Raw genomic sequence first — 26,746 nt, forward strand, 5'->3', positions numbered from 1 at the left:
GCTGCTACCATGCCTAGCCCCAGCTTCTGCTGCTTGAGGCTCTCTTTGGCATCTCCACACATCATCCTTAGCAGTCCAGATTGCATTTCTGTAGCAGCCTGTTCCCTGGTCTCTTCTTTCACTCTCTCTGCCTCTAATACAGTGGCTTTAAGAATTTTTTGGCTGTGACTTCCAGTAAGAAATACAATTTACATTGTGACCTAGTAAATATGTGTGTAGATTTATTAACTGAAACAAAAATGTTATGATTTAATTTTTATCCTTACTAGGAGTGATACACTGATATTTTCTATTATATTTCATTAAAAAATGCCTTGTGACTAATGATCCTGATCCTTTCACTACTTGGACATCACAGAACATGAACTGCATAGGTCCACTTTTTTTTTCTTTTGAGATGGAGTTGCACTCTGTTACCCAGGCCGGAGTGCAGTGGCGAGATCACAGCTCACTGCAGCCTCAACTTCCCAAGCTCAAGCGATCCTCCCACCTCAGCCTCCCATGTAGCTGGGACGACAGGCATGCGCCACCACACCCGGCTAATTTTTTGTCCTTTTTGTAAAGATAGGGTTTCGCCATCTTGCCCAGGCTGGTCTCGAACTCCTGGGCTCAAGTGATGCTCCTGCCTCAGCTTCCCTAGTAGCTAGTACTACAGGCATGTGATACAACACCCACTAATTAAAAAAAGATTTTTGTTTGTAGAGATGTGTGTCACTATGTTGCCCAGGCTGGTCTCAAACCCTTGGGCTCAAGAGATCCTCCTACCTCAGTCTCCCAAAGCCCTTGGGATTATAGGTCTGAGCTCACACACCCAACCTCAACAGAAATATTAAACAGCAATATGGAAAATTGTTTTTTGAGCTGTCACCAGGTGGCAGCACATGATTTGTTGCCAGAAGAATGGCACCAAAAAGCCTTTGGTCAGGGGAACTGGGCTGGGGTGATCTCTCTTCTACCTTCAGAGATCCTGGGAGCTACCAATTAATCTTCCTATAACACTGCCCTGTTTAGTTTATGGTCCTGCTCAAGAATAGCACTCACAGCATAAAAAAGGACAAATTTGAATATTGGAATTTAAGCCCAACCCACATGCAGCCTCTTCTCTCTCCAATATCTCCTACCACGTTTCTTTCTTTCTTTTTATATATTTTTTGGGACAAGGTCCTGCTCTGTTGTCCAGGCTGGAGTGCAGTGTCACCATCCACAGCTCACTGTATCCTTGACCTCTGGGCTCAGGTGATTTTCTGGCCTTAGCCTCCCAAGTAGCTAGGACCACAGGTACATGCCACCATTCTGGACTTTTTTTTTTTTTTTTTTCCTGTACAGACAGGGTCACGTTATGTTGCCCAGGCTGGTCTCGAACTCCTGGCTTCAAGTGATCCAGCTTGACCTCCCAAAGTGCTGGGATTATAGAAGTGAATCACCGTGCCTGGCCATATTTCTTTCTTTCTTTCTTTTTTTTTTTTTTGAGAGGGAGACTTGTTCTGTCGCCCAGGCTGGAGTGCAGTGGTGCGATCTCGGCTCACTGCAACTTCCGCTTCCCAGGCTCAAGCGATTCTCCTGCCTCATCCTCCCGAGTAGCTGGGACTACAGGTGCGTGCCACTACACCCAGCTAATTTTTATATTTTTAGTAGAGATGAGGTTTCACCATGTTGGCCAGGATGGTCTTGATCTTCTGACATCTTGATCCCCCTGCCTCGGCCTCCCAAAGTGGTGGGATTACAGGTGGGAGCCACTGCTCCTGGCCCTGGCCATATTTCTTAAACTTTATTGCCACCAGGAATGCATACCACCTATACTCTTCCAGGAGGATGGAAGTCTGAAGATGTCTGAAAAGGAGTCTCTAACCCCTGGGAGTGCTAATACAGTAAGTCCCATACTGCTTGCTCTTGCTGTCTTCCTGTTCCAGTCTCTTCAGGCATGAGATTATGAGCTCCTGATGTCCAGGCACATGCAAAGAGAGAATAAATATGTGCCTTGAATAGCGGGCAGAATTCTTAGTTGGGAGCAGTGGCTCACGCCTGTAATCCCTGCACTTTGGGAGGCCGACGTGGGCAGATCACTTGAGTCCAGGAGTCACAGACCTGGGCAACATGGCAAACCCCACCTCTACAAAATATACAAAAAATTAGTCGGGCATGCTGGCGTGCCCCTGTAGTCCCAGCTACCCGGGGAGGCTGAGTTGGGAGGATCACCTCAGTCCAGGAGTTTGAGGCTGTAAGTGAGCCATGATCGCGCCACTGCACTCCATCCTGGGCGACAGAGTGAGACCCTTCTTAAAAAAAAAAAAAAAAACCAACAGAACAAACAAAAAATCCCGACTTATTCCCCACCAGCTTTCTTTCAAAATCTGTTTTCAAGCTAGCTGAAGTGTTACCTCCAAGCCTTCACTTAACCGAATCTCATAGTCCTGATTAATTTCTTCCCTAGCATTTTGTTTAGCTCTACTGATTGCTCTTACTATTTCAAGTCGCTATTATTTATATATTTTTTCCTCCTCACTATACTGAGATCCTGCGGGACGCCGCATTCTTACCGCTTTTCCTTACTCAGCTATACCTTGACCAACCCGAAAGCCGCGCCAGTCTAGTCCATTTTCAATTGGCTTTATCAATTACCAATCATTTCTGTGTTTAACATTTTTATTGGTCCATCTTGTGTTTACTTCCCCGCCCTCTAAGAGGCTCCTGGACTTGAGTTTCCCCCAGGTGTATTCCCTCCTCCTCCGTTCCGTCTTTCCCACACACTGCTTCTTCTGTTTTTACCTCGACTTCCTTCCTATTGGTTCCCTTCGTCCTCCGGAGTTGGCGCCTACGGCTGTTGATTGGCTTTTCTGGACGCCCATTGTGCCCACCCTCATACCACGTGGCATTCCTAGCGCTAATTGGGTAATCCCACTAGCTCGTTTATCAGGAGTTGACGGTTGATTGGCTACTCTGAGGGAGGGCTTGAGGGAGGGGCGTGGTCAAGCGAGACCCCGCCCCCAGCCCCCCTGCTGGGCCCGGTAGGCGTTTCAGTCTCTCGCGGCCCGGGAGCTCAGCAGAGTTACCAGCTGCCCTCTTGGTTTCGCTGGTCGGATTGTCCTCCTGGCCCCGCCAAACAGGCGGGGGGAGCGGCCCCGACTGTGGGGCCATGGCAGTGGTCTCCTCGTTCTCCGCCGCCACTGGCCCAGCTGAGTCGCCGGCTTCTGCGCTAGGGGCTCCCACCGCCTCCGCAGGCTAAGGAGCCGCTGCCACCAACGAGCTGTGAGGGTTACTATGCTCCCTCTTTGCCGGCGTCTCCTCCTCTCGCCCGCGCACGCACCCCTCTGGCTGCTCAGTCCTGCCTCAGGTAACATGAAGAGAGGACGGGGGACACAAACCCGGGCATCCTGCCCGGCCCGCGCGCGCGGCCGCTCCACCTCCTCTGCCCCGGAGCAGAGGCGCCTGCGCCCCTCCGCACACGACGGGACCCCTCGGCTTCCCAGAGGTCCCCCTCTCAGCGGCGGCGGACGTTCCCTTCTCGGCCGCTTTCCCCTTTCCTTCTCACTTCCCTCAGGCTCCCCGCCACGTCTGCTCCCCCTTAGAACCTGGGAACCCATTAGAAGTTACCTCGCTCGCGTTAGGGATCTTTCGTTTTCTCGGAAAACTCTTGTTTCAGAGACTTCCAGCTCCCCACTGAGCGCCTCCCTGCTCGCATACCCGCTCCGGCCTCAGAGTTCTGGGTTCCTTCACTTGACTTCCCTCCGACACACTCTTCCCTTGAAAACGATCACCTCTACCCGGGAAAACACTTCCCTCCCCTCAGACCCTACTGCCTTCCCCCTCTTCTTTCCTCCCTTGTCATCATCTCCCTTCCTTTCCCCTCTCTGCTTTTTACTCTTCACTATGAAGACTGGACTAAGCCAGTGTTCAGATTTCGCTACAAGTGCAACCCAGGTTTGTGTAATTTAAAAATCTTTAAATTGTATACCTCTGAGAATAACTTGCTGAGGAATTTGGACTTTATGCTGCAGGCATGGAGAGCCGTTGAAGGTTTGGTAAGCAGGAGCTTGGTATGATTGCATTATCTCTGGTGAAAATATAGAGGAAGGATTGAAAGTGAAGACCGTGTGCAGGCGGAAAGGCCAGGTAGGCAGAAAACGAGTGTGCTCATCTAGGCGGGAGGGAATGGCACGAAATTCCAAGAGGTTTCAAAATAGAGTTGAGAGGAATAGTAGGAAGTTTCTGACATGGCTGATGGTGTGAATCGGTAGTGTTAATTGAAATAGGGAACATAGTCTCCGGTCATACCACCCTCAACGCGCCTGATCTCGTCTGAAATAGGGAGCATAAAGAAGCAATTTTGAGGGAAGGTAATGAATTTGGTTTTGAACAAGTTAACTTTCAGGATTTTTTTTTTTTTTTTCTGACGAAGTCTCGTTCTGTCACCCAGGCTGGACTGCAGTGGCGCGATCTCAGCCCACTACAACCTCCTCCTCCCAGGTTCACGCGATTCTCCTGCCTCAGACTACCGAGTAGCTGGGATTACAGGCATGCGCCACCACACCCGACTAATTTTTGTATTTTTAGCAGAGACGGGATTTCCCCACTTTGGCTAGGCTGGTCTCGAAAGTCTGACCTCAGGTGATCCGCCCACCTGGGCCTCCCACAGTGCTGGGATTACAGACGTGAGCCACTGCTCCCAGCCGAGTTTGAGGTGTTTTTATTTCACTGTGGGTAGCTGGAAATTTGGGTCTGAAAATTGGGAGAAAGCTTGGAGCTGGATACATAAATTTTGAGGGTCAAGAGAATATATGGGGGATATTTGTATGCCTTAGTATTTGGAATGGTAATACTGAAAGATGAGAAGAGCTGTGGACCAGAAGGAGCATCATTGTTTGAAAGGTAATAGACACTGAAAAAGAGAGATTAAAGGAATGGGACAAGAACTAGAACATAACAGCATTATAATAGGAGCCAAAGAAAGGATTTCAAGAAGGGAGGGGGATGACTATCAATGTCATGTGTTCCCGAGGTCCAGCTGAATGAGAATTAAGAAGCTTTTTTTTTTTTCTTTGGTGGCAGGGTCTCACTCTGTCGCCCAGGCTGGAGTGCAGTGGTGCAATCTCGGATCCTCAGCCTTCTGAGTAGCTGGCATCACAGGCAGGAGCCACCACACCCAGATAATTTTTTGTATTTTTTTGTAGAGACGAGGTTTCTCTGTATTGCCCAGGCTGGTCTCGAACTCCTGAGTTCAAAGCTATCTGCCTTCCCTGGCCTCCCAAAGAGCTGGGGTTACAGGCATGAGCCATCATGCCTGGCCTGCCCTGAATTTAGCAATCAGGAGTCACTTGTTTCCTCTGAAATGCAGTTTTGATAGGGTGGGGATGGCAAAGAAGGCAGTAGTGAGATCATGTTGGATTGAGGAAGAAATTAGTAAAATTATTCTCCAGAGTTTGGCTGTGAAGAAGAGCTGCTTCTAGTGAAACTCATTTTTATTGAGAATATACTATATGCCAGGAACATAAAGATGCTTTATAGATCACAACAGCCTTGTGGTTAATATGTCAGTCAGTGTCCCTCTTTTACAGTTGAGAATACTGTGGATAAGGATTTGAGCAGGTATGTCAAGTTCTGAAACCTGTGTTCTTTCCATTATGGCACATGTGTGTTTTTCTTTTCAGTACAGATGAAACAGTTCTGTAAGTGAGGGGAAAGTTTATCTAGGAAATATGTCAGTCAGGCATTTCGTCCTTTGACATGAAAAGGATAGAAGTGAAGACGGATAATGATGTGGTAGAAGAGAAGGAAAGTGAGGGAGTTTGACAGATGGCCTTATTGATGTGATCACTAATCTATGGAGAAGTCAGTTTGGAGACTGAAGACACTATGGTGAGTTTCTGACTTGAGTCAGAATCTTTATGTTCCTGGAGGCTGAGGTTGCGGGGAGTCGAGATTGTGCCACTGCACTCCAGCGGGCCGGGTGGGGAAGCAAAAGAAACTCAGGAGCTAAAAGATTGTTGACCACATTGAGGGTCCCACTACTTAGAAATAATATGGCTGGGCGCGGTGGCTCACGCCTATAATCCCAGCACTTTGGGAGGCCGAGACGGGCAGATCACAAGGTCAGGAGATTGAGACCATCCTGGCTAACCTGGTGAAACCCCGTCTCTACTAAAAAATACAAAAAACTAGCCGGGCGAGGTGGCAGGCGGCTGTAGTCCCAGCTACTCGGGAGGCTGAGGCAGGAGAATGGCGTAAACCCGGGAGGCGGAGCTTGCAGTGAGCTGAGATCCGGCCACTGCACTCCAGCCTGGACAACAGAGCGAGACTCCGTCTCAAAAAAAAAAAAAAAAAAAAGAAATAATATATTTATAATGGGCCCAGTAGCATGGATTTTACACTTTATTCAACAACTTAAGAATAGTAGGACAAAAAAGATGGTTGGATTGATTCAAAATTGAAACTTGCAGGACAGAAAGATAAAATGGGAAGCAACTTTACACTGCTATTGATAGTGTAGGAGATATGTTTGATTCCAAGGGACCAAGCTGGGAGTGATAAGAAGCAAAATCTGTAGGGAGGCTGGTGTACTTAGAGAATAAAAAGACAATCAGAAATGTGGTTGAAGACCAGATTTTGTAAGAAATCTATAATTGGACAGCTCAGAGTTCATTATTTCAAGGTAAAGACAAAAACTGGCTTAATTGTCTCAATGCTGTTGAAAGGGAACGGAGGAGGTCAGGCGCGGTGGCTCACACCTATAATCCCAGCACTTTGGGAGGCTGATGCAGGTGGATCACGAGGTCAGGAGATCGAGACCATCCTGGCTAACATGGTGAAACCCCATCTCTACTAAAAACATAAAAAATTAGCCGGGCCAGGCGCGGTGGCTCACGCCTGTAATCCCAGCACTTTGGGAGGCCAAGGTGGGCGGATCACGAGGTCAGGAGATCGAGACCATTCTGGCTAACACTGTGAAACCCCGTCTCTACTAAAAATACAAAATATTAGCCGGGCGTGGTGGCAGGCGCCTGTAGTCCCAGCTACTCGGGAGACTGAGGCAGGAGAATGGTGTGAACCCAGGAGGTGGAGCTTGCGGTGAGCCGAGATCACACCACTGCACTCCAGCCTGGGCGACAGAGCGAGACTCTGTCCCCCCAAAAAAAAAAAATTAGCCGGGTGCATTTGTGGGCACCTGTAGTCCCAGCTACTCGGGAGGCTGAGGCAGGAGAATGGTGTGAACCCAGGAGGCAGAGCTTGCAGTGAGCCGAGATAGTGCCACTGCAGTCCGGCCTGGGTGAAAGAGTGAGACTCCGTCTCAAAAAAAAAAAAAAAAAAAAGGGAATGGAGGTGTAGGTTATTGAAGTAGTGGGAGATGAAGGGGCTGTGTTGAATATGTCATCTATATGAATGTCACAGTTGTCCAGCATGATAGCAGGAGATTGAGCAGAGGAGATAGTAAGTCCTGCAGGTGAGCCTGCTCACCCAGGAGGGACCCAGAGTTGGATTGGTGGTTCCTTGGCACTTGTTGAAAAGTAGTACCAAATGGTACAGATGTTTGTATATGAATTAATGGTGATATCCTCAGATACTTGATGCTCTGGATGTATGATGTGTTATTCTCTCTTACAGATATATGTTTGAGATAGACCTTCAAACATAAAAATTCCTTTGTAAGCTTGACATATGATGGGCTTTGATTCTGTTTAAAATATATGTGCTGGCTGGGTGCAGTGGCTCACGCTTGTAATCCCACCACTTTGAGAGTCTGAGGCGGGTGGATCACCTGAGGTCGGGAGTTCAAGACCACCCTGACCAACATGGAGAAATTCCGTCTCTACTAAAAAATAAAAATAAAAAGATTAGCCGGGCGTGGTGGCACATGTGTGTAATCCTAGCTACTTGGGAGGCTGAGGCGGGAGAATTGCTTGAACCTGGGAGGTGGAGGTTGTGGTTAGCCGAGATCGTGCCACTGCACTCCAGCCTGGGCAACAAGAGCGAAACTCCGTCTCAAAAAAAAAAAAAAAAGTATATATATATGTGTGCTGGGAGGCTAGGGACTCTCTACCTCAGGATCCTCAGTAACATTTTTTTTTATGGTTTTAGTTAATTGTGTGTGTGTGTATGTGTTTTTTTTTTAAATGGAGTCTTGCTCTGTCGCCCAGGCTGGAGTGCAGTGGTGAGATCTCGGGCTAATTTTTGTATTTTTTGTAGAGACGGGGTTTCACCATGTTGGCCAGGCTGGTCTCAAACAGTTTTAGTTAATTGTAAAAATAAAATTGCACATTTACATGTGCTTATCCCGAACTTATTTTGAGGAGAAAACTGACTTGCTTTTATGCTTTCTTCCCTGTATAAAAGTATTTACAGATATATTCTTAGTGTCATACATTTCATTTTGTTTTGCAAAAAGAATGTAGTGTTGGAATTTGAAACCTATGATAAGGACATTTATGGGAATTTCATCTCCTTCTAGTAGATGAAGCCCAATTATTACATTGTATTGTGTGGGTGATGGTGAATGTTTTGACCCAACAATGGCTATTATACTATTTACCAAGTCATCATATGGAGATGACTTCAGTGTAGTCTCACTAGTGTTATTTTCCCTGAACAATCAGAGGCAGTGGCTGTTTCAGAGAAAAGCCTGCTTGTAATAAGTTTTATGTCTTCCATTCCTGAAAATTTCCAAAAGGCAGTGTGATAAAAGGAAAAGAACATTAGGAAAATCTTAGTCGTATTCAACTCTGTTGTTATTAACTATATGATGGTTAATACAAAGGCAAATTACTTATTTTTTGTGGGCTTTAGTTTCTTTTTTAAAGACACATTTAATCTTTGAATAGATAATACATTCAACTGATTATTAAATGTAAACATTTTTTAATATATAAATTTAGGGCTGGGTGCTGTGGCTCATGCCTGTAATCCTAGCACTTTGGGAGGCTGAGGCAGGTGGATTACTTGAGGTCAGGAGTTTGAGACCAGCCTGGCCAAAATAGTGAAACACCCTCTACTAAAAATATGAAACATTAGCTGAGTGAGGTGGCATGCGCCTGCTATCTCAGCTACTTGGGAGGCTGAGACAGGAGAATCGCTTGTACCCGGGAGGTGGAGGTTGCAGTGAGCCAATATCACGCCACTGTACTGCAGTCTAGGCGACAGAGTGAGACTCTGTCTCAAAAAATATATAAAAAAATAAATAAAATAAACAAATTTATATAACAGTGAAAAGTCGGTCGGGCGCGGTGGCTCATGCCTGTAATCCCAGCATTTTGGGAGGCCGAGTCGGGCGGATCACGAGGTCCAGAGATCTAGACCATTCTGGCTAACACGGTCAAACCCTTCTGTACCAAAAATACAAAAAATTACTGGGTCGTGGTGGCGCATGCCTGTAGTCCCAGCTACTCAGGAAGCAGAGGCGTGAACCTGGGAGGCGGAGCTTACAGTGAGCCGAGATCGCGCCACCGCACTCCAGCCTGGGCAACAGAGAGACTTCGTCTCAAAAAACAAAAAACAGTGAAAAGTTTTCCTCCCATCCCTGTTCCTTATTAACCTGGTTCCATGCCCTCTCCCAAACACTTTGAATAGTCTCTTTATATTCTTTTAGATTTTCTTTTTTCTTTTTCTTTTCTTTTTTTTTTTTTGAGACGGAGTCTCACTCTGTCGCCCAGGCTGGTGTGCAGTGGCTCAATCTCGGCTCCTGCAACTTCCACCTCCCGGGTTCAAGCTATTCTCCAGCCTCAGCCTCCTGAATAGCTGGGATTACAGGCACCTGCCACTACGCCTTGCTAATGTTTGTATTTTTAGTACAGACAGGGTTTCACCATGTTGGTCAGGCTGGTCTCAAACTCCTGACCTCAGGTGATCCACCCGGCTCGGCCTCCCAAAGTGCTGAAATTACAGGCTTGAGCCACCGCGCCGGCTCCGGCTAATTTTTTTTATTTTTAGTAGACACGTGGTTTCACTGTGTTGGCCAGGCTAGACTTGAACCCCTGACCTCAAGTGATCTGCCCACCTCAGCCTCCCGAAGTGCTAGGATTATAGGCATGAGCCATCGTGCCCAGCCTCTTTTAGACTTTCTTTAGGCAAATGCTTACAAATAAGAATATACGGCTGGGTGTCGTGGCTGATGCCTGTAACTCCAGCACTTTGGGCGGTGGAGGCTGGTGGGTCACCTGAGGTCAGGAGTTTGAGACCAGCGTGGCCAACACCGTGAAACCCCGTCTCTACTAAATTTAAAAATTAGCTAGGTGTGGTGGCAGGTGCCTGTAGTCTTAGTTACTCGGGAGGCCGAGGTAGGATAATCACTTGAACCTGGGAGGTGGAGGTTGCAGTGAGCTGAGATTGCCCGCCACTGTACTCCAGCTTAGGCGACAAGAGGGAGACTCCATCTCCAAAAAAAAAAAAAAAGTACCATTGGCCCTTGAACAAAACGGGTTGGGAAGCCAACCCCTGTGCAGTAGAAAATCCAGGTATAATTTTTTTTTTTTTTTTTTTTTTTTTGAGACAATCTCTTGCTGTTGTGCAGGCTGGAGTGCAGTGGCAGGATCATGGCTCTCTGCAGACTCAACTTCATAGACTCAAGTGATCCTCCCCTTTTAGCCTCCTGAATGAGTAGCTGGGACCACAGGTGCATGCCACCATGCCTGGCTAATTTTTTTTTTTTGTAGAGACAGGGCCTCCCTATGTTGCCTAGGCTGGTCTCAAACTCCTGGGCATCAACAATCGTCCCATTTCAATGCCTCCCAAAGTGCTGGAATTACTGGCATGAGCCACTGTGCCTTGGCCCCAAGTATAATTTTTGACCCCCCTCCGCCGCCCCCTCCCGGCAAAACTTAACTACTGCTGTTGTTGTTGGTATTGTATAGCCTGGCTTCTTTAATTTCCTTTTTTTTTTTTTTTTTTTGAAATGGAGTTTTGTTCTTGCCCAAACTGGAGAGCAATGATCTGATCTCAGCTCACTGCAACCTCCACCTCCTGGGTTCAAGCAATTCTCCTGCCTCAGATTCCCGAGTAGCTGGGATTACAGGGGCCCGCCACCACACCCAGTTAATTTTTGTATTTTTTTTTTTTTTGAGACGGAGTCTCGCTCTGTCGCCCAGGTTGTAGTGCAGTGGCCGGATCTCAGCTCACTGCAGGCTCTGCCTCCCGGGTTTACGCCATTCTCCTGCCTCAGCCTCCCGAGTAGCTGGGACTACAGGCACCCGCCACCGCGCCCGGCTAGTTTTTTTTTTTGTATTTTTTTTTTAGTAGAGAGGGGGTTTCACCGTGTTAGCCAGGATGGTCTCGATCTCCTGGCCTCCCAAAGTGCTCGGATTAACAGGCTTGAGCCACCGCGCCTGGCCAATTTTTGTATTTTTAGTAGAGACAGGGTTTCACCATGTTGGCCAGGCTGGTTTCAAACTCCTGACTTCAGGTGATCCACCCTCCTCGGCCTCCCAGCGTGCCTGGATTACAGGCTGGAGCAACCATGCCTGGCCCCAGGTATAATTTTTGACCTCCCCCAAAACTTAACCGCTGCTGCTGTTTGGCATTGCATAGTCTGGCTTCATGAATTTCCTTTTTTTTTTTTTTTTTTTTTAAGTGGCTGACCACTACTGCTGCAGATCTCAATCTGTGGTATACATCACGCAATTCAAAATTTTATTTATTTATTTTTTTGAGGCAGGGGCCGTTGCCCAGGCTGGAGTGCAGTGGTCTGATCATAGCTTACTATGGCCTCTTCCTCCCAGGCTCAAGCCATCCTCCCATCTCAGTAGCTGGGACTACAGGTGTGTGTCACCACTCCAGGATAATTTTTTATTTTTTTGTAGAGGCATGGTCTCACTATGTTACCATGGCTGGTCTCAAACTCCTGGGCTCAAGCGATCCTCCTACCTCACCCTCCCAAAGTGCTGAGATTACAAGTGTGAGCCACCATGCCTGGCCAACTTTTTCTTGTAATGTCATGACTTTTCTGTGTCTTGAGAGCACTTCCAGCATTAGCGACACTTGGTATGGATCTCATGGTGTTATTCAGGGTTTACAGTATTACACTAAGCATGATGAAAAATACACACGAACCTTGAGAGATCACTTTTTACTGTGACACTTTTTACTGGAGGAAGGAACTGCTCATGTGGAGGTGATTAGCATCACACAGCATTTTAAGGGATACTCACAACACTTGCTCAGTTAAACAGCAACAGAAGGTGGCTCCAGAATTATTACAGAAGTACAGTATGTACTACACTTAATTTTATGTAGTTATGATTTAATACTGTATCTTTCTGTGTGTTTATTGTTGACTATGAATGGTACCATGTATGGTTTGTATTTGTGTGCATAAGTTTTTATAAATTTTAACTTTTTATAATAGATTTGTGTATATCTTATAGTAAATTATAAAATAGATTAGTATCTACATATATTTTCTGCATTCATGGCATACCTAACGTTTTCTTAATTTTTTTTTTTTTTTTTTGAGATGGAGTCTCGCTCTGTCACCCAGGCTGGAGTGCAGTGGTGTGGTCTCGGCTCACTGCAACCTCTGCCTCCCGGGTTCAAGCAATTCTCCTGCCTCAGCTTCCTGAGTAGCTGGATTACAGGTGCCTGCCATCATGCCCGGCTACTTTTTTCGTATTTTTAGTAGAGATGGGGTTTCACCATATTGGCCAGGCTGGTCTCAAACTCCTGACCTTGTAATCTGCCCACCTCGGCCTCCCAAAGTGCTGGGATTACAGGCGTGAGCCACCACGTCCGGCCCTCAGTTTTTTTTTTTTTTTTGGTAGCTTTTGGATACTGAGTAAAAAATATAGAAGAGCCTGGCTGGGTGTGGTGACTCACGCCTATAGTCCCAGCACTTTGGGAGGCCGAGGTGGGTGGATCACATGAGGTCAGGAGTTCGAGACCAGCCTGAACAACATGGTGAAATCGCATCTCTACTAAAAATACAAAAATTAGCGGGGTGTGGTGGCATGTGCGTGTAGTTCCAGCTACCTGGGAGGCTGAGACAGGAGAATTGCTTGAACCTGGGAGGCAGAGGTTGCAGTGAGCCAGTCTCGCCACTGCACTCTGCCCTGGGCAACAGAGTGAGACTCCATCTCAAAAAATAAATAAATAAATAAAAATTAAAAAAAGAAGGGCCTTCTGCATTTCAGTCCTTTATTTTTTATTCTATCCAATGGGAACAAGAAAACAATTATTGTGAAGGTCGAAGTGCTCTGTGAACTGTAAACTGTAAATCATTATACAGATTAAATATGGTGTTGTTATTCATTTGTCTTTGGAACAAGTATGGAGGCTACTCTCTCTTCCTCTGAATTAAATAAAATAGAATAATATAATTGTTTTTGGACCGGCGTGGTGGTGCATACCTGTAATCCCAGCTGCTTGGGAGGGTAAGGCAGGAGAATTGCTTGAACACAGGAGGCGGAGGTTGCAGTGAGTTTAGATTGAGCCACTGCACTCCAACCTGGGCAGCAAGAGCAAAAACTCCGTCTCCAAAAAAAAAAAAAATTTTTTTTTCTTTCTGCAGTATAGAAAACTAGGATGGTATTGATCTGTGGTCAGTGTTTTCCTTGGACAATTGCACGGAATCTTCTTCACAATGACTTCCACAATGATTTCACTATGGAAATCATAAAGTTTTTTTTTTATTCTTTATTCTCCTTATTCTTTGTATTAGGTATAACTAGAATCTGACTGAATGTTCTCAACATTTGTTTCACTTTCACATTGCATAGTATTTACTTTGGGTTTTGTATTGCAACTATTTGGTAGGAATTTGTATTTTGGAAGGATGTTAAAAATTTTTTGGTGATTATAAAAGTAATGCATATTCATTAAGGAAAAATTGGAAAATAGAGAAGATTTTAAAGAATATATACATTATTCATAATTTGCCCACGATTCATAAAGTTAAAAACAGGCTGGGTATGGTTGCTCACCTCTGTAATCTCAGCACTTTGGGAGGCTGAGACAGGCGGATTATGTGAGGTCAGGAGTTTGAGACCAGCCTGGCCAACATGGTGAAACCCTGTCTCTACTAAAAATACAACAATTAGCTGGGCATGGTGGTGTGCACCTGTAATCCTAGCTACTCAGGAGGCTGAGGCTGGAGAATCGCTTGAACCCAGGAGGCAGAGGTTGCAGTGAGCTGAGATCATGCCACTGCTCTCCAGCCTGAGCAGGCCATGGAGCAAGACTCTGTCTCAAAAAAAAAAAAAAAAAAGTTAACAACTATTGTTAACGTTTTGGACTGTATCGTCTCAGAATTATTTGTCTGTGTATGTCTATATTGTCATCACCACCTCTCCAGGATTTGGCATAGTGCCTGGCCAGTAAGAATGCTAAATAAATATATGTCGGCTGAGTGGATGAAAGAATGAGTATGTTTTTTACATTGAAAATGTGGAATCTCGATGTCCTATTTATTTTATTTTTTCTCCACTGTACATTTTGACTCAGTATTGTTAGTATTACACTTTGTATTGCCATAGTTTGAAGGTAAGTTTGAGTCCAAACCCTTATGAAGCTCATAGTCCAGTGAAAGAGATGATAAGCAACAATTAAAATACTATATGATGACTGTAATAACTAAGACTTGTGCCAGGTGATATCAAAGCACAGAAAACGAGATTGAGGGGTCAGAGAACACCTCCTACATGAGATGATTACTGAGAGAGTCATGTGGAAGGATCTGGGAAGAACACACCAGGGAGAAAGAATATTACATGCATAGATATTGAAGTGTGAGCAGGGCTCTACAAATATAGCAGTTCTCTATGTTTGGAGTAGATCGTGGCTGTGGATAGAGGAATGGAGATAGATGTGGTGATGTGGGTAGGGGTCAAATGAGGCAGAACTTTTGTATGACACATGAATGATTCTCAGAAGTTTACTTAGCCTGGCGAAACAGATTGGAAAAGGTGTGAGAGTGGAGCTAGGAAGACCAAAAAGACATTAATTGAGTGCCAAGTAAGTAGTATAGTCAGATTAGTACAAGAGCTAGAATGACATGAACATCATATAAGCTGAGGCAGGAAGTCAACACTACATCAGAAAGCTACGTTAAGTGTGGGGAATAATAATTAGGCTAATTATAGTGGAGCAGAATCTATGAATGCCAGGCTAAAGAATTTTATAAGCAACAGATACCATTGAAGATTTTTAACTGTCACCTGTATTGTGTGAACAGTTATAGGTTGCAATATGCTTCCTTCTGGCTAGTCTGAAATGCGGTTGAAATCTTTCTTTTTTTTTTTTTTTGAGACGGAGTCTTGCTCAGCTGCCCAGGCTGGAGTACAGTGGTGTGATCTCAGCTCACTGCAACCACCGTCTCCCAGGTTCAAGCGATTTTCTCGTCTCAGCCTCCCGAGTAGCTGGAATTACAGGCACCCGCCATCATGCCCGGTTAATTTTTATATTTTAGTAGAGAGAGGGTTTCACCATGTTGGCCAGGCTGGTCTTGAATTCCTGACCTCAGGTGATCCACCTGCCTCGGCCTCCCAAAGTGTTAGGAGTACAGGCATGTGCCCCTGTGTCCAGCCGAATCTTTCATACCTGTGAAATAGTAGAAATATTATTAAAGAAAATTGTATCTTAAAAGGAGTAGAATTTTGGACTGAAAAATGACTGAAAAAGATATATATCATGCAGGAAAAAGGCATCAAGTTAAAAAATATATATATGAAAGACTTATGAAAATTGGCATTAGGTGGAATACCTTTTATAATAAAAATTTGTGCTTGTTTCCTTTGGATTTTTTTTTTTTTTTGAGACAGGGTTTTGCTCTGTCACCTAAGCTGGAGTACAATGGCATGATCACAGTTCACTACTGCAGTTTCAATCTCCCAGGATCAATCAGTCCTCCCATCTCAGCCTCCCACATAGCTGGGATGACAGGTGCATGCCACTACACCTGGCTGATTTTATTTTTTGTAAAGATGAGGTCTCACTATGTTGCCCAGGCTGCTTTGGATTCTTTTTTTTTTTTTTTTTTTTGAGACAGCCTCGCTCTGTCGCCCAGGCTGGAGGAGGGCAGTGGCGTGCTCTCTTCTCACTGCAACCTCCGCCTCCTGGGTTTAAGCTATTCTCCTGCCTAGTTCAAGCTGTTTTCCTATCCTCAGCATCTGGGATTACAGGCATGTGCCACCACACCTGGCAAATTTTTGTATTTTTAATAGAGACAGGGTTTCACCATGTTGGCCAGGCTGGTCTCAAACCCCTGACCTCGTGATCTGCCCGCCTTGGCCTCCCAAAGTGCTGGGATTACAAGTGTGAGTCACTGCGCCTGGCCTTGCTTTGGATTCTTAAGACTGGATAACTCTCCTAGCATGGTAAAGTTCTGGCCTTGTTGAGACCTCACAACTAGTTTAGGAAAATCTCATTGAAAGCCCTTTTAAAACTCCTTAACTACATTACAAAGTACATTCTTAACTGAAACTGAAATTTACTTTCCTGAACTTTTATCAGGAAAAAACATTAAAGCAAGCAAACCTCTATCAGAAAGTGAAAGAAATTCCATCTATTATATATCAGTTAATATGAATTCAGTTTAATGACTATATCTTTTGTATTTGATTTTTTAATTTATTATTTTTTTCTTTTTTGAGACAGAATCTCACTCTGTCGCCCAGGCTGGAGTGCAGTGACGCGATCTCAGCTCACCACAACTTCTGCCTCCTGTGTTTAAGCAATTCTCCTGCCTCACTTAGGCTCCTTGGTAGCTGGAATTATAGGCGTGTGCCACCACACCTGGCTAATTTTTGTATTTATTTATTTATTTTTTTGGTAGAGACACGGTTTCACCACGTTGGCCAGACTAGTCTCGAACTCCTGACCTCAGGTGATACACCCACTTTAGCCTCCCAAAGTGCTGGGATTACAAGTGTGAGCCACTGCACCCTGCCGTCTTTTGTATTTGTATTTCTGTGTACTCATAATTGAATGTTTTAAGACATCTGGGCTGGGCATGGTAGCTCACACCTGTAATCCCAGTACTTTGGGAGGCCAAGGCAGGCAGATCATTTGAGGTCTCAGGAGTTCAAGACCAGCCTGGCCAATATGGCGAAACCTCATCTCTACTTAAAGATACAAAAATTAACTGGGTATGGTGGTACACACCTGTAATCCCAGCTACTTGAGAGGCAGAGGCAGGAGAATGGCTTGAACCCGGGAGACGGAAGTTGTAGTGAGCTGAGATAGTGCCACTGCACTACAGCCTGGGCAACAGAGCAAGATCCTGTCTCAAAAAAAAAAAAAGACCCAGTTTCATTATACATTGTGAAATTATGTGCACTATGCTACATTTATTACATCAATAAATTGATATTTTTATAATTGTAAATGCTGTATAACATAGAAAGTTTAGAATAATGGTACAGAATAAGTTGTAATCCCTCCACCCCCAAATAATATTATCATTTTGGTGTAATTTTTTAATTTTATCAAATATTTGGTATAATTTTATTCAGTGTATAATTTTCCACACTCATGATCATTGATTTTCTTCGGTGCATAAGGTTACACTTACAATCATTGATTATTCAATTTTTACATTCTCTGCCCATCCATCTTCCTATTTAACATTATATCATACATTTTATCTTATGTAGCTGCTAGTCTGAGCTACTATGATGGGAAAGGGGAAAGAATGATTTTTAGTTATTCTAACCTTTTTTTTTTTTTTAAAAAAGTAATTCATGACTTTTTTTGTTTTTTTTTTGGAGACAGGTTCTTGCTTTGTTGCCCAGGCTGGAGTGTGGTAGCATGATCAGGGCTCACTGCAGTCCCAACATTTTGAGCTTAAGCAATCCCCCACCTCAGCCCCCTGAGTAGCTGGGGCTACAGGTCATGCCATTATGCCCAGCTAATTAAAAAAAAATTTTTTTTTTTGAGGCAGAATCTTGTTCTGTTGCCCAGGCTGGAGTACAGTAGTGTAATCTCGGCTTACCGCAACCTCTGCCTCCTGGGTTCAAGCGATTCTCATGCGTCAGCCTCCCAAGGAGTTGGGACTACAGGTGCATACCACTGTGCCCAGCTAATTTTTGTATTTTTAGTAGAGACAGGGTTTCACTATGTTGGCCAGGCTGGTCTTGAACTCCTGACCACATGATCTGCCCCGCCTTGTTCTCCCAAAGTGCTGGGATTACAGACGGGAACCACCGTGCCTGGCCAATTTTTAACTTTTTTTGAAGAGGCGGGGTCTTACTATGTTGACTAGATTGGTCTTGAACTCCTGGGCTCAAGCTGTCCTCCTGCTTCAGCCTCCAAAGGGCTGGGATTACAGGCATGAGCCACTGTGCCCAGCTGCATGACCATTAATTTCAGTCAACCTTACAGAAATGTATTCTATAAAAAAGCAGCCGCACGCAGTGACTCCCGCCTGTAATCCCAGCACTTTGGGAGACTGAGGTGGGTGGATCACTTGAGGTCAGGAGTTCGTGACTCGCCTGGCCAACATGGCGAAACCCCATCTCTACCAAAAATACAAAAATTAGCCAGGTGTGGTGGTATACGCCTGTAATCCCACTCACCTGTAATCTACTCAGGAGGCTGAGACAGAAGAATCGCTTGAACCTGGGAGGTGGAGGTTGCAGTGAGCTGAAATCATGCCACCGCACTCCAGCCTGGGCAACGAAGCAAGACTGCATTTAAAAAAAAAAAAAACAAAATTCTTATAAGCACCTCCTTCACCAAGATGACATTCCTCTAAATTGTTGTCCAGGCTTTCAGTAATGCTTACTAATATATTAAAATATAAAAACAAGATCACTGTACATTCTGTTCTGCAGCTTGCTATTGTCACTTAACCATGGAACTTGGATATCTTTCCATGTTAGAGTATGCATAAAATTTACCCCATTCTTTTTTAAAACAGTTTTTATAGAGATGGGGCCTCACTATTTTGCTCAGGCTGGTCTAGAACCCCTGGGCTCAAGGGATCCTCCCCCTTGATCTCTCAAAGTGGTAGGATTACAGGCATGAGCGACTGTGCCTGACTACTTCATTCTTTTTTTGAGACGGAGTCTTGCTCTGTCACCCAGGCTGGAGTGCAGTGGCGCGATCTCGGCTCACTGCAACCTCCACCTCCCGGGTTCAAGCAATTCTCCTGCCTTGGCCTCCCAAGTAGCTGGGACTACAGGCGCATGCCACCATGCCTGGCTAATTTTTTGTGTTTTTAGTAGAGATGGGGTTTCACCGTGTTAACCAGGATGGCCTCGATCTCCTGACCTTGTGATTTGCCCACCTTGGCCTCCCGAAGTGCTGGGATTACAGGTGTGAGCCACCGCACCCAACCAGCTACCTCATTCTTTTAATGACTACATAATATTAAGTTGTATGGATGCACATAGATTGATTGATTGGTCTTGCTTTAGTGCCCTGGCTAGAGTGCAGTGGTGTCATCTTGACTCATTGCAACTTCCGCTCCTGGGCTTGAGCGATCCTCCTCCCTCAGCCTCCCAAGTAGCTGGGACTACAGGCATGGGCCACCACACTTGGCTAATTTTTATATTTTTTGTAGTCACAAGGTCTCCTCATGTTGTCCAGGCTGGTCTCAAACTCCTGAGCTCAAATATCCACCTGTCTCGGGCCTCCCAAAGTGCTGGGATTACAAGTGTGAGCCATTGTGCCTGGCCTGTACTGTAATTTATTTAATCTATCTCTATTTTTGGATATTTGGATTGTCTCAATTTTTCTGTTACTGTATTAGTCAGGGTTCTCTAGAGGGACAGAACTAATAGAATATATGTATATACAAAAGGGAGTTTATTAAGGAGAATTGGCTCACATGATCACAAGGTAAAGTCCCACGATAGGCTGTCTGCAAGTTGAGAAGCAAGGAAGCCAGTGACAAATCAGTCCAAGTTCCAAAACCTCAAAAGTAGGGAAGCTGACAGTACAGCCTTCAGTCTGTGGCTAAAGGCCTGAGAACCCCTGGCAAATCACTGGTGTAAATCCAAGAGCCCAAAAGCTGAAGAAGTTGGAGTCTGATATTCTTGGGCAGGAAGCATCCAGCATGGGAGAAAGATGAAGGCCAGATGACTCAGCAAGTCTGCTCTTCCATCTTCTTCTGCCTGCTTTATTCTAGCCACACTGGCAGCTGATTAGATGGTGCCCACCCAGGTTGAGAGTGGGTCTACTTCTTCCACTCCACTGACTCAAATGTTAATCCCCCTTGGCAGCACCCTCACAGACACACTAGGAACAATACTTTGCATCCTTCAGTTCAATCAAGTTGACACTCAATATTAACCATCACAGTTACCAACAATGTATACTTTAATATTCTTGTACATATATCTTACTGATAGCAACTGTCATTTTTCATGGCTATAAAAATATTCTCGGCCGGGCGCGGTGGCTCAAGCCTGTAATCCCAGCACTTTGGGAGGCCCAGACGGGTGGATCACAAGGTCAGGAGATCGAGACTATCCTGGCTAACGTGGTGAAACCCTGTCTCTACTAAAACAATAACGAAAAACTAGCTGGGCGAGGTGGCGGGCTCCTGTAGTCCCAGCTACTCTGGAGGCTGAGGCAGGAGAATGGCATAAACCCAGGAGGCGGAGCTTGCAGTGAGCTGAGATCCAACCACTGCATTCCAGCCTGGGCGACAGAGCAAGACTCCGTCTCAAAAAAAAAAAAAAAAAAAAAAAAAAAAAAATTCTCTTGGCTGGGTGTGGTGGTGGTTCACGCCTGTAATCCCAGCACTTTCAGAGGCTGAGGTGGGTGGATCACCTGAGGTCAAGAGTTCGAGACTAGTCTGGCTAACATGATGAAACCCCGTCTCTACTCAAAATACAAAAATTAGTCAGGTGTGGTGGCACATGTCTCTAGTCCCAGCTACTTGGGAGGCTGAGGCAGGAGAATCACTTGAACCCAGGAGGTGGAGGTTGCAGTGAGCCAAGATCGCGCCACTGCACCACAGCCTGGGCGACAAAGCGAGACTCAAAAAACAAAACAAAACAAAAGGCTGGGCTAACATGAGGAATCTAACTTCCTCTTTCCTCTTGATTGCTTTCTTTCCCACAGTCTCTGAAATAGCCCTCTAACATCAGAAGAAGAGGTGAGTTGCCTGTTTTTTTTTTTTTTTTTTTTTTAGAGATGGAGTCTTGCTCTGTTGCCAGGCTGTGCACCCAGCCTGTGAGTTGCCTTTCTGCCCCAAGTGGTCCTGTTCAGGCCTTCTCATATTTAACTAGAAAAATTGATCAAAGGAGATGTTATCCTGGAAATTAGTAAATCCACCTAGTGCTTTACCATCTCACATTATTTGCACTGGGTCCAATATTAGTTAGTTTTGTGTTATTTCATATTCCAGCATATAAAGTTATAGATACATTTAGTATACACAGAAGATCAGAAACTGCATTAAAAAAAAAAAAATAGAGATGGAGGCCGGATGTGGTGGCTCAGGCCTGTAATCCCAGCACTTTTGGAGGCCAAGGCGGGAGGATCACAAGGTCAGGAGTTCGAGACGAGCCTGACCAACATGGTGAAAACCCATTTCTACTGAAAATACAAAAATTAGCCAGGCGTGATGGTACGTGCCTGTAATCCCAGCTACTCAGGAGACTGAGGCAGGAGAATTGCTCAAACCCAGGAGGCGGAGATTGCAGTGAGCTGAGATCATGCCACTGCACTTCAGCCTATGTGAGAGAGAAAGATTCCGTCTCAAAATATAATAATAATAAAAAAAAAGAGATGGGGTCTTGCACTCCATCCTGGGCGACAAAGCGAGACTCAAATGTTGCCCAGGCTGGTCTCAAAGTCTTGGCCTCAAGCAGTCCTCCTGCCTTGGCCTCCCAAAGTTCTGGGATTGCAGGAGTGAGCAACTGTGCATGGCTCAGAAAATTTCTTTTTGAAACAGAGTCTCACTCCATCACCCAGGCTAGAGTGCAGTCTTGGCTCACTGCAGGCTCCGCCTCCTGGGTTCAAGTGATTCTCATGCCTCAGCCTCCTGAGCAGCTGGGACTACAGTCATGCACCACCACACCAGCTAATCTTTTGTGTATTTTTGGTAGAGATAGGGTTTCATCATGTTGGCCAGGCTGGTCTCAAACTCCTGAGCTCAGGTGATCTGCCTGCCTCGGCCTCCCAAAGTGTTGGGATTACAGGTGTGAGCCACTGCACTTGACCAAAAAATGTCATATATAATCTTAATATCATTATTATACTTAACTAAATTAACAGTAATTTTCTACTATTATCAAGTAGTAGTGCTTATTAAAACTTCCTCAATTGACTGGGCATGGTGGCTCATGCGTGTAATCCTAGCACTTTGGGAGGCTGAGGTGGGAGAATTATTTGAGCCTAGGAGTTTGAGGCTGCAGATGAGCTATGATTGAGCCATTGCACTGCAGCCTGGGTGACAGAACAAGACTTTATCAAGAAAAAAACAAAACAAAACAAAACCCTAATTGTCTTTTATAGCTGGTTTGTTCAAATCAGGATCTAGCCAAGTATCATTATTGCATTTGGTTGTTTTAACTGTTTTTTTTTTTTTTTTTTTTTTTTGAGACGGAGTCTTGCTCTGTCACCCAGGCTGGAGTGCAGTGGCCAGATCTCGGCTCACTGCAAGCTCCGCCTCCCAGGTTCACGCCATTCTCCTGCCTCAGCCTCCCGAGTAGCTGGGACTACAGGCACCCGCCACCTCGCCCGGCTAGTTTTTTGTAATTTTTAGTAGAGACGGGGTTTCACCGTGTTAGCCAGGATGGTCTCGATCTCCTGACCTCGTGATCCGCCCGTCTCGGCCTCCCAAAGTGCTGGGATTACAGGCTTGAGCCATCGCGCCCGGCCTGTTTTAACTGTTAATTCTTCAGAGTCAGAATTTGAACACAGTAGTGTGTACTCCAATGCCTTTGCTTTTTGTTGTGTCGTTGAAAAGAAGAAAAGCTTTTTAACAACCAGAACTTTGCAATAATAGAACAGACTGCTGAAGTGAGCTCTTTATTACTGGTATTGTTTTAGTAGGCCAGGCTGACTCTGCCTTCTGTAGTGTCCAATCCAGTGGACAGTTTTCTTCATACCATATACTACTTTGTGGTATTTGATATGTTTGCTGGTTCCACTTTTGGTTTCTGTGACTTATTAGGTTGGTGCAAAAGTAATTGTGGTTTTTGTCATTACTATCAATGGCAATATACTTTCTTCTGGTTTTGCTTTTTTCCTTTTTAGTCTCATTTGTATACTCTTCCTTTTTTTGTCCTGTATATGTTGATGTTGCCTTGACCACTTATCTGCTTTCACCTAAGCACAAAAAGAAGGGGCCTGGGCTTTGGTACATAGTAGGAACTCAGTATTACCTATGGTCATATTCTCTACTTCGGGAAATTCTTTAGTAAGTGCTAGTGACTTTTTTTTTTTTTTTTTTTGAGATGGAGTCTCACTCTGTTGTACAGGCTGGAGTGCAGTGGCATGATCTCAGCTCACTGCAAGCTCCGTCTCCTGGGTTCATGCCACTCTCCTGCCTCAGCCTCCTGAGTAGTTGGGACTACAGGTGCCTGCCATCATGCCTGGCTAATTTTTTTTTTTTTTTTTTTTTAAAGCAGAGATGGTGTTTCACCGTGTTAGCCAGGATAGTCTCGATCTCCTGACCTTGTGATCCACCCACCTCGGCCTCCCAAAGTACTGGGATTACAGGCGTGAGCCACCGCACCCAGTGTGCTAGTGACTTTTAAGTGTATATCTTCAGTCTAGTCTTCTCTCCTAAGCTCCAGTGTGGTGTCTCCAACAACCTCCTGGACATTGTTAACTGGTGTTCCTTCAGGCAACTTAAACTCAGTAAGATCTGAGAAGAATTTGCATCTCCTTACACATCATATCCTTTAGGTGAATGGCTAGCCATTCTCCTAGTTACCCAAACCAGAAACATGGGAGGGATTCTAGTTAAACTTGGAGTCATCTGGGTACCTCTTGTACCTCGTATATCCACTTGGTCACCTCTTTTTTTTTTTCTCTTGAGATGGAGTTTTGCTCTTGTCCCCCAGGCTGGAGTGCAATGGCGCGATCTTGGCTTGCTGCAATTTCTGCCTCCTGGCTTCAAGTGATTCTCCTGCCTCAGCCTCCCGAGTAGCTGGGATCACAGGGGTCTGCCACCATGCCTGGCTAATTTTTGTGTTTTTAGTAGAGATGGGGTTTCACCATGTTGGCCAGGCTAGTCTCCTGACCTCAGGTGATCTGCCCGCCTTGGCATCCCAAAGTGCTGGGATTACAGGTGTGAGCCACGGTGCTCGGACTTGAACACTTTTTTTTTTTTTTTGAGATGGTGTCTTGCTCTGTCGCCCAGGCTGGAGTGCAGTGGGGCTATCTCGGCTCACTGCAAGCTCCGCCTCCCGGGTTCATGCCATTCTCCTGCCTCAGCCTCCTGAGTAACTGGGACTACAGGTGCCTGCCACCATGCCCAGCTAATTTTTTTGTGTTTTTGGTAGAGACGGGGTTTCACTGTGTTAACCAGGATGGTCTCGATCTTCTGACCTCGTGGTCCACCTGCCTCAGCTTCCCGAAGTGCTGGGATTACAGGCATGAACCCCTGCGCCCGGCCAGAACACCTTTTAAAAAATGTCACTTATCTCTGCCCAGCATGGTAGTGCTGAGGAGGCTGAGGCAAAGGGGATCCCTTGAACTTAGGAGTTCGAGGCTGTAGTGTGCAATGATCATGCATGTAAAGTCCAGCCTGGGCAACATAGTGAGACCCCCATCTCTAAAAAAATAGGTCACTTATCTTCTCTCACTTCTTTTTCCTCAATGCCAGTACTTTAATTAAGCCTTCTCTCTTATCTGTCATTAACAATTATCTTGTTCGGGCACGGTGGCTCATGTCTATAATCTCAGCACTTGGGGAGGCTGAGTCGGGCAGATCACCAGGTCAAGGGATTGAGACCATCCTGGTCAACATGGTGAAACCCCGTCTCTACTAAAAATACAAAAAAGTTAGCTGGGTGTGGTGGTGTGTGCCTGTAGTCCCAGCCACTCGGGAGGTGGAGGCAGGAGAATCGCTTGAACCTGGGAGGCGGAGGTTGCAGTGAGCCAAGATCGCATCACTGTACTCCAGCCTGGGTGACAGAGCAAGACTCCATCTCAAAAAAAAAAAAAAAAAATTATCTTATTGCACTGTACTATATTCATTGATTTACATGTATCTTTCGGGAGACTGAGCTCTTGGAAAGGTGGAGTCATGTTTTATTCCATTTTGTACATCCTCCTACCAGAGAGGCAATATTAACATAGGGATTAAGAGTACAGGCTCTGGGTTTGAATTCTGCCTCCTCCACTTCTCTTTTTTTGAGACGGAGTCTCACTCTGTTGCCCAGGCTGGAGTGCAGTGGCGTGATCATAGCTTACTGCAACCTCCGCCTGCTGGGTTCAAGCGATTCTCCTGCCTCAGCCTCCTGAGTAGCTGGGACTATAGGCGCACGCTGCCATGCCTGACTAATTTTTGCATTTTTAGTAGAGACGGGATTTCACTGTGTTGGCCAGGATGGTCTCGATCTCCTGACCTCGTAATCCACCTGCCTCGGCCTCCCAAAGTGCTAGGATTTACAGGCATGAGCCTCTGTGCTCAGCCTTCTACCACTTCTTGGTTATGAGATTTGGCAAGTTAATATCCTTAATTCCTTCGTTTACACATTTGTAAATTGGGGGTAATAATAGTATCTATTTTATGGGACTGTTGTGGATATTAAATGTAAAGCACTTGGAAAAGCATCCGGATTATAGTAAATGCTCAGTAAATACTATAGCACCTGTCCTGATGCCTTGCACCTAGTGGCTACCCAATTAACATTTGAGTCAGCTAATAGAGGGGATTCCTGAATTGGTCGAAAGATTAAACTAGTTCATCTCTAACTGCCTTTATAACTTTCACCCTAAGTTTCTGTTTTATGTCGTGGCTTAGGGCCTGGTGGATTGAAATTACACAGCAAATATGATGCTTATTTAGAAGAGCTAATACGCTTTTAAGAACTGGCTTTTGATCTGTCTGGTACTAATATATGCCATTGTGTATATTCGTGGTTAATTAGTGAAGGGATGCCAGTTTTTATGCTAGATCGCCTTTGATTTGAATGGAAACTGCAACTCATTATTTCACAGCAGGATGGCAAGCTCAGCAGTATTGCTTTTATTTTTAATTAGACAGTCATCCTGAAATGTGTCTGTATTAGCTGTGTTGGTCCATAGACAGGATAACAGCTGAGCAGACTTGTCATGTAGATTTCCCATGTGTTTGGTATTGATACCCAGCTAATGTGCTTGTCAGTATTCCCATTCTAGAAAATAAATGACCAGTTTTTGGGGCTACATATTACTCATAATGAATCCTTAATTTGTTTTGGATTAGGTGGGGACTTTTATGATTATAGAAAGAAAACAATGTGATGAGGGTATTGGTATATTATGTTTGCAGCCTTTTTCTACTCTTTATATCTAGGGTGAAAAATCCACTGAATTCTCAGAAATCCTTTCTGATGACTTTGTGGGATAATATTACCAACTTGGTGCACACATGATTCCATATTTGGATGGACATTGACAATTTTTGATTGCTGGCTGACACTTTGCCAAATCCAGCTACCTGTTGGTAGATAGCTTTCTAGTGCATTACAGGATTAAATTTGTGTCTGGACTATTGTGAAGTTTTATCTACTTTGTTTCGGTGAAATGAAAGGGTGAGAAACAACAGATACTGTGCATTAGAATGGAAAATAGAGAATGATTGGGATTAGGCATATTTTCCCTGTCAGCATGGCATCCATTCTTTAGAATGTCTGTTTAAATCAATACTAATTTTTCTGTCTGT

The 26,746-nt window shown here is 45.0% G+C and overlaps 1 protein-coding gene across 8 annotated transcripts in view; it reads left to right on the forward strand.

Annotated features, from left to right (window-relative positions):
• Positions 1–3,042: 3,042 nt before the first annotated feature.
• Positions 3,043–26,746, forward strand: part of TESK2 (testis associated actin remodelling kinase 2) — a 152,335-nt gene continuing 128,631 nt past the window's right edge. For 4 of the 8 annotated variants that reach the window (XM_028843037.2, XM_028843046.2, XM_077971815.1 and 1 more), the window contains exon 1: positions 3,043–3,331. The gene's annotated coding sequence lies outside the window, so the exon portion shown is untranslated. Of the gene's footprint in view, positions 3,332–3,873; positions 3,919–3,995; positions 4,111–26,746 lie in introns of all 8 variants that reach the window. The other 4 variants (XM_077971782.1, XM_077971731.1, XM_028843039.2 and 1 more) reach the window with 3 other exon arrangements.

The sequence above is a fragment of the Macaca mulatta genome, chromosome 1 (genome assembly GCF_049350105.2).
Source record: "Macaca mulatta isolate MMU2019108-1 chromosome 1, T2T-MMU8v2.0, whole genome shotgun sequence".
NCBI classification, from domain to species: Eukaryota; Metazoa; Chordata; class Mammalia; order Primates; family Cercopithecidae; genus Macaca; species Macaca mulatta.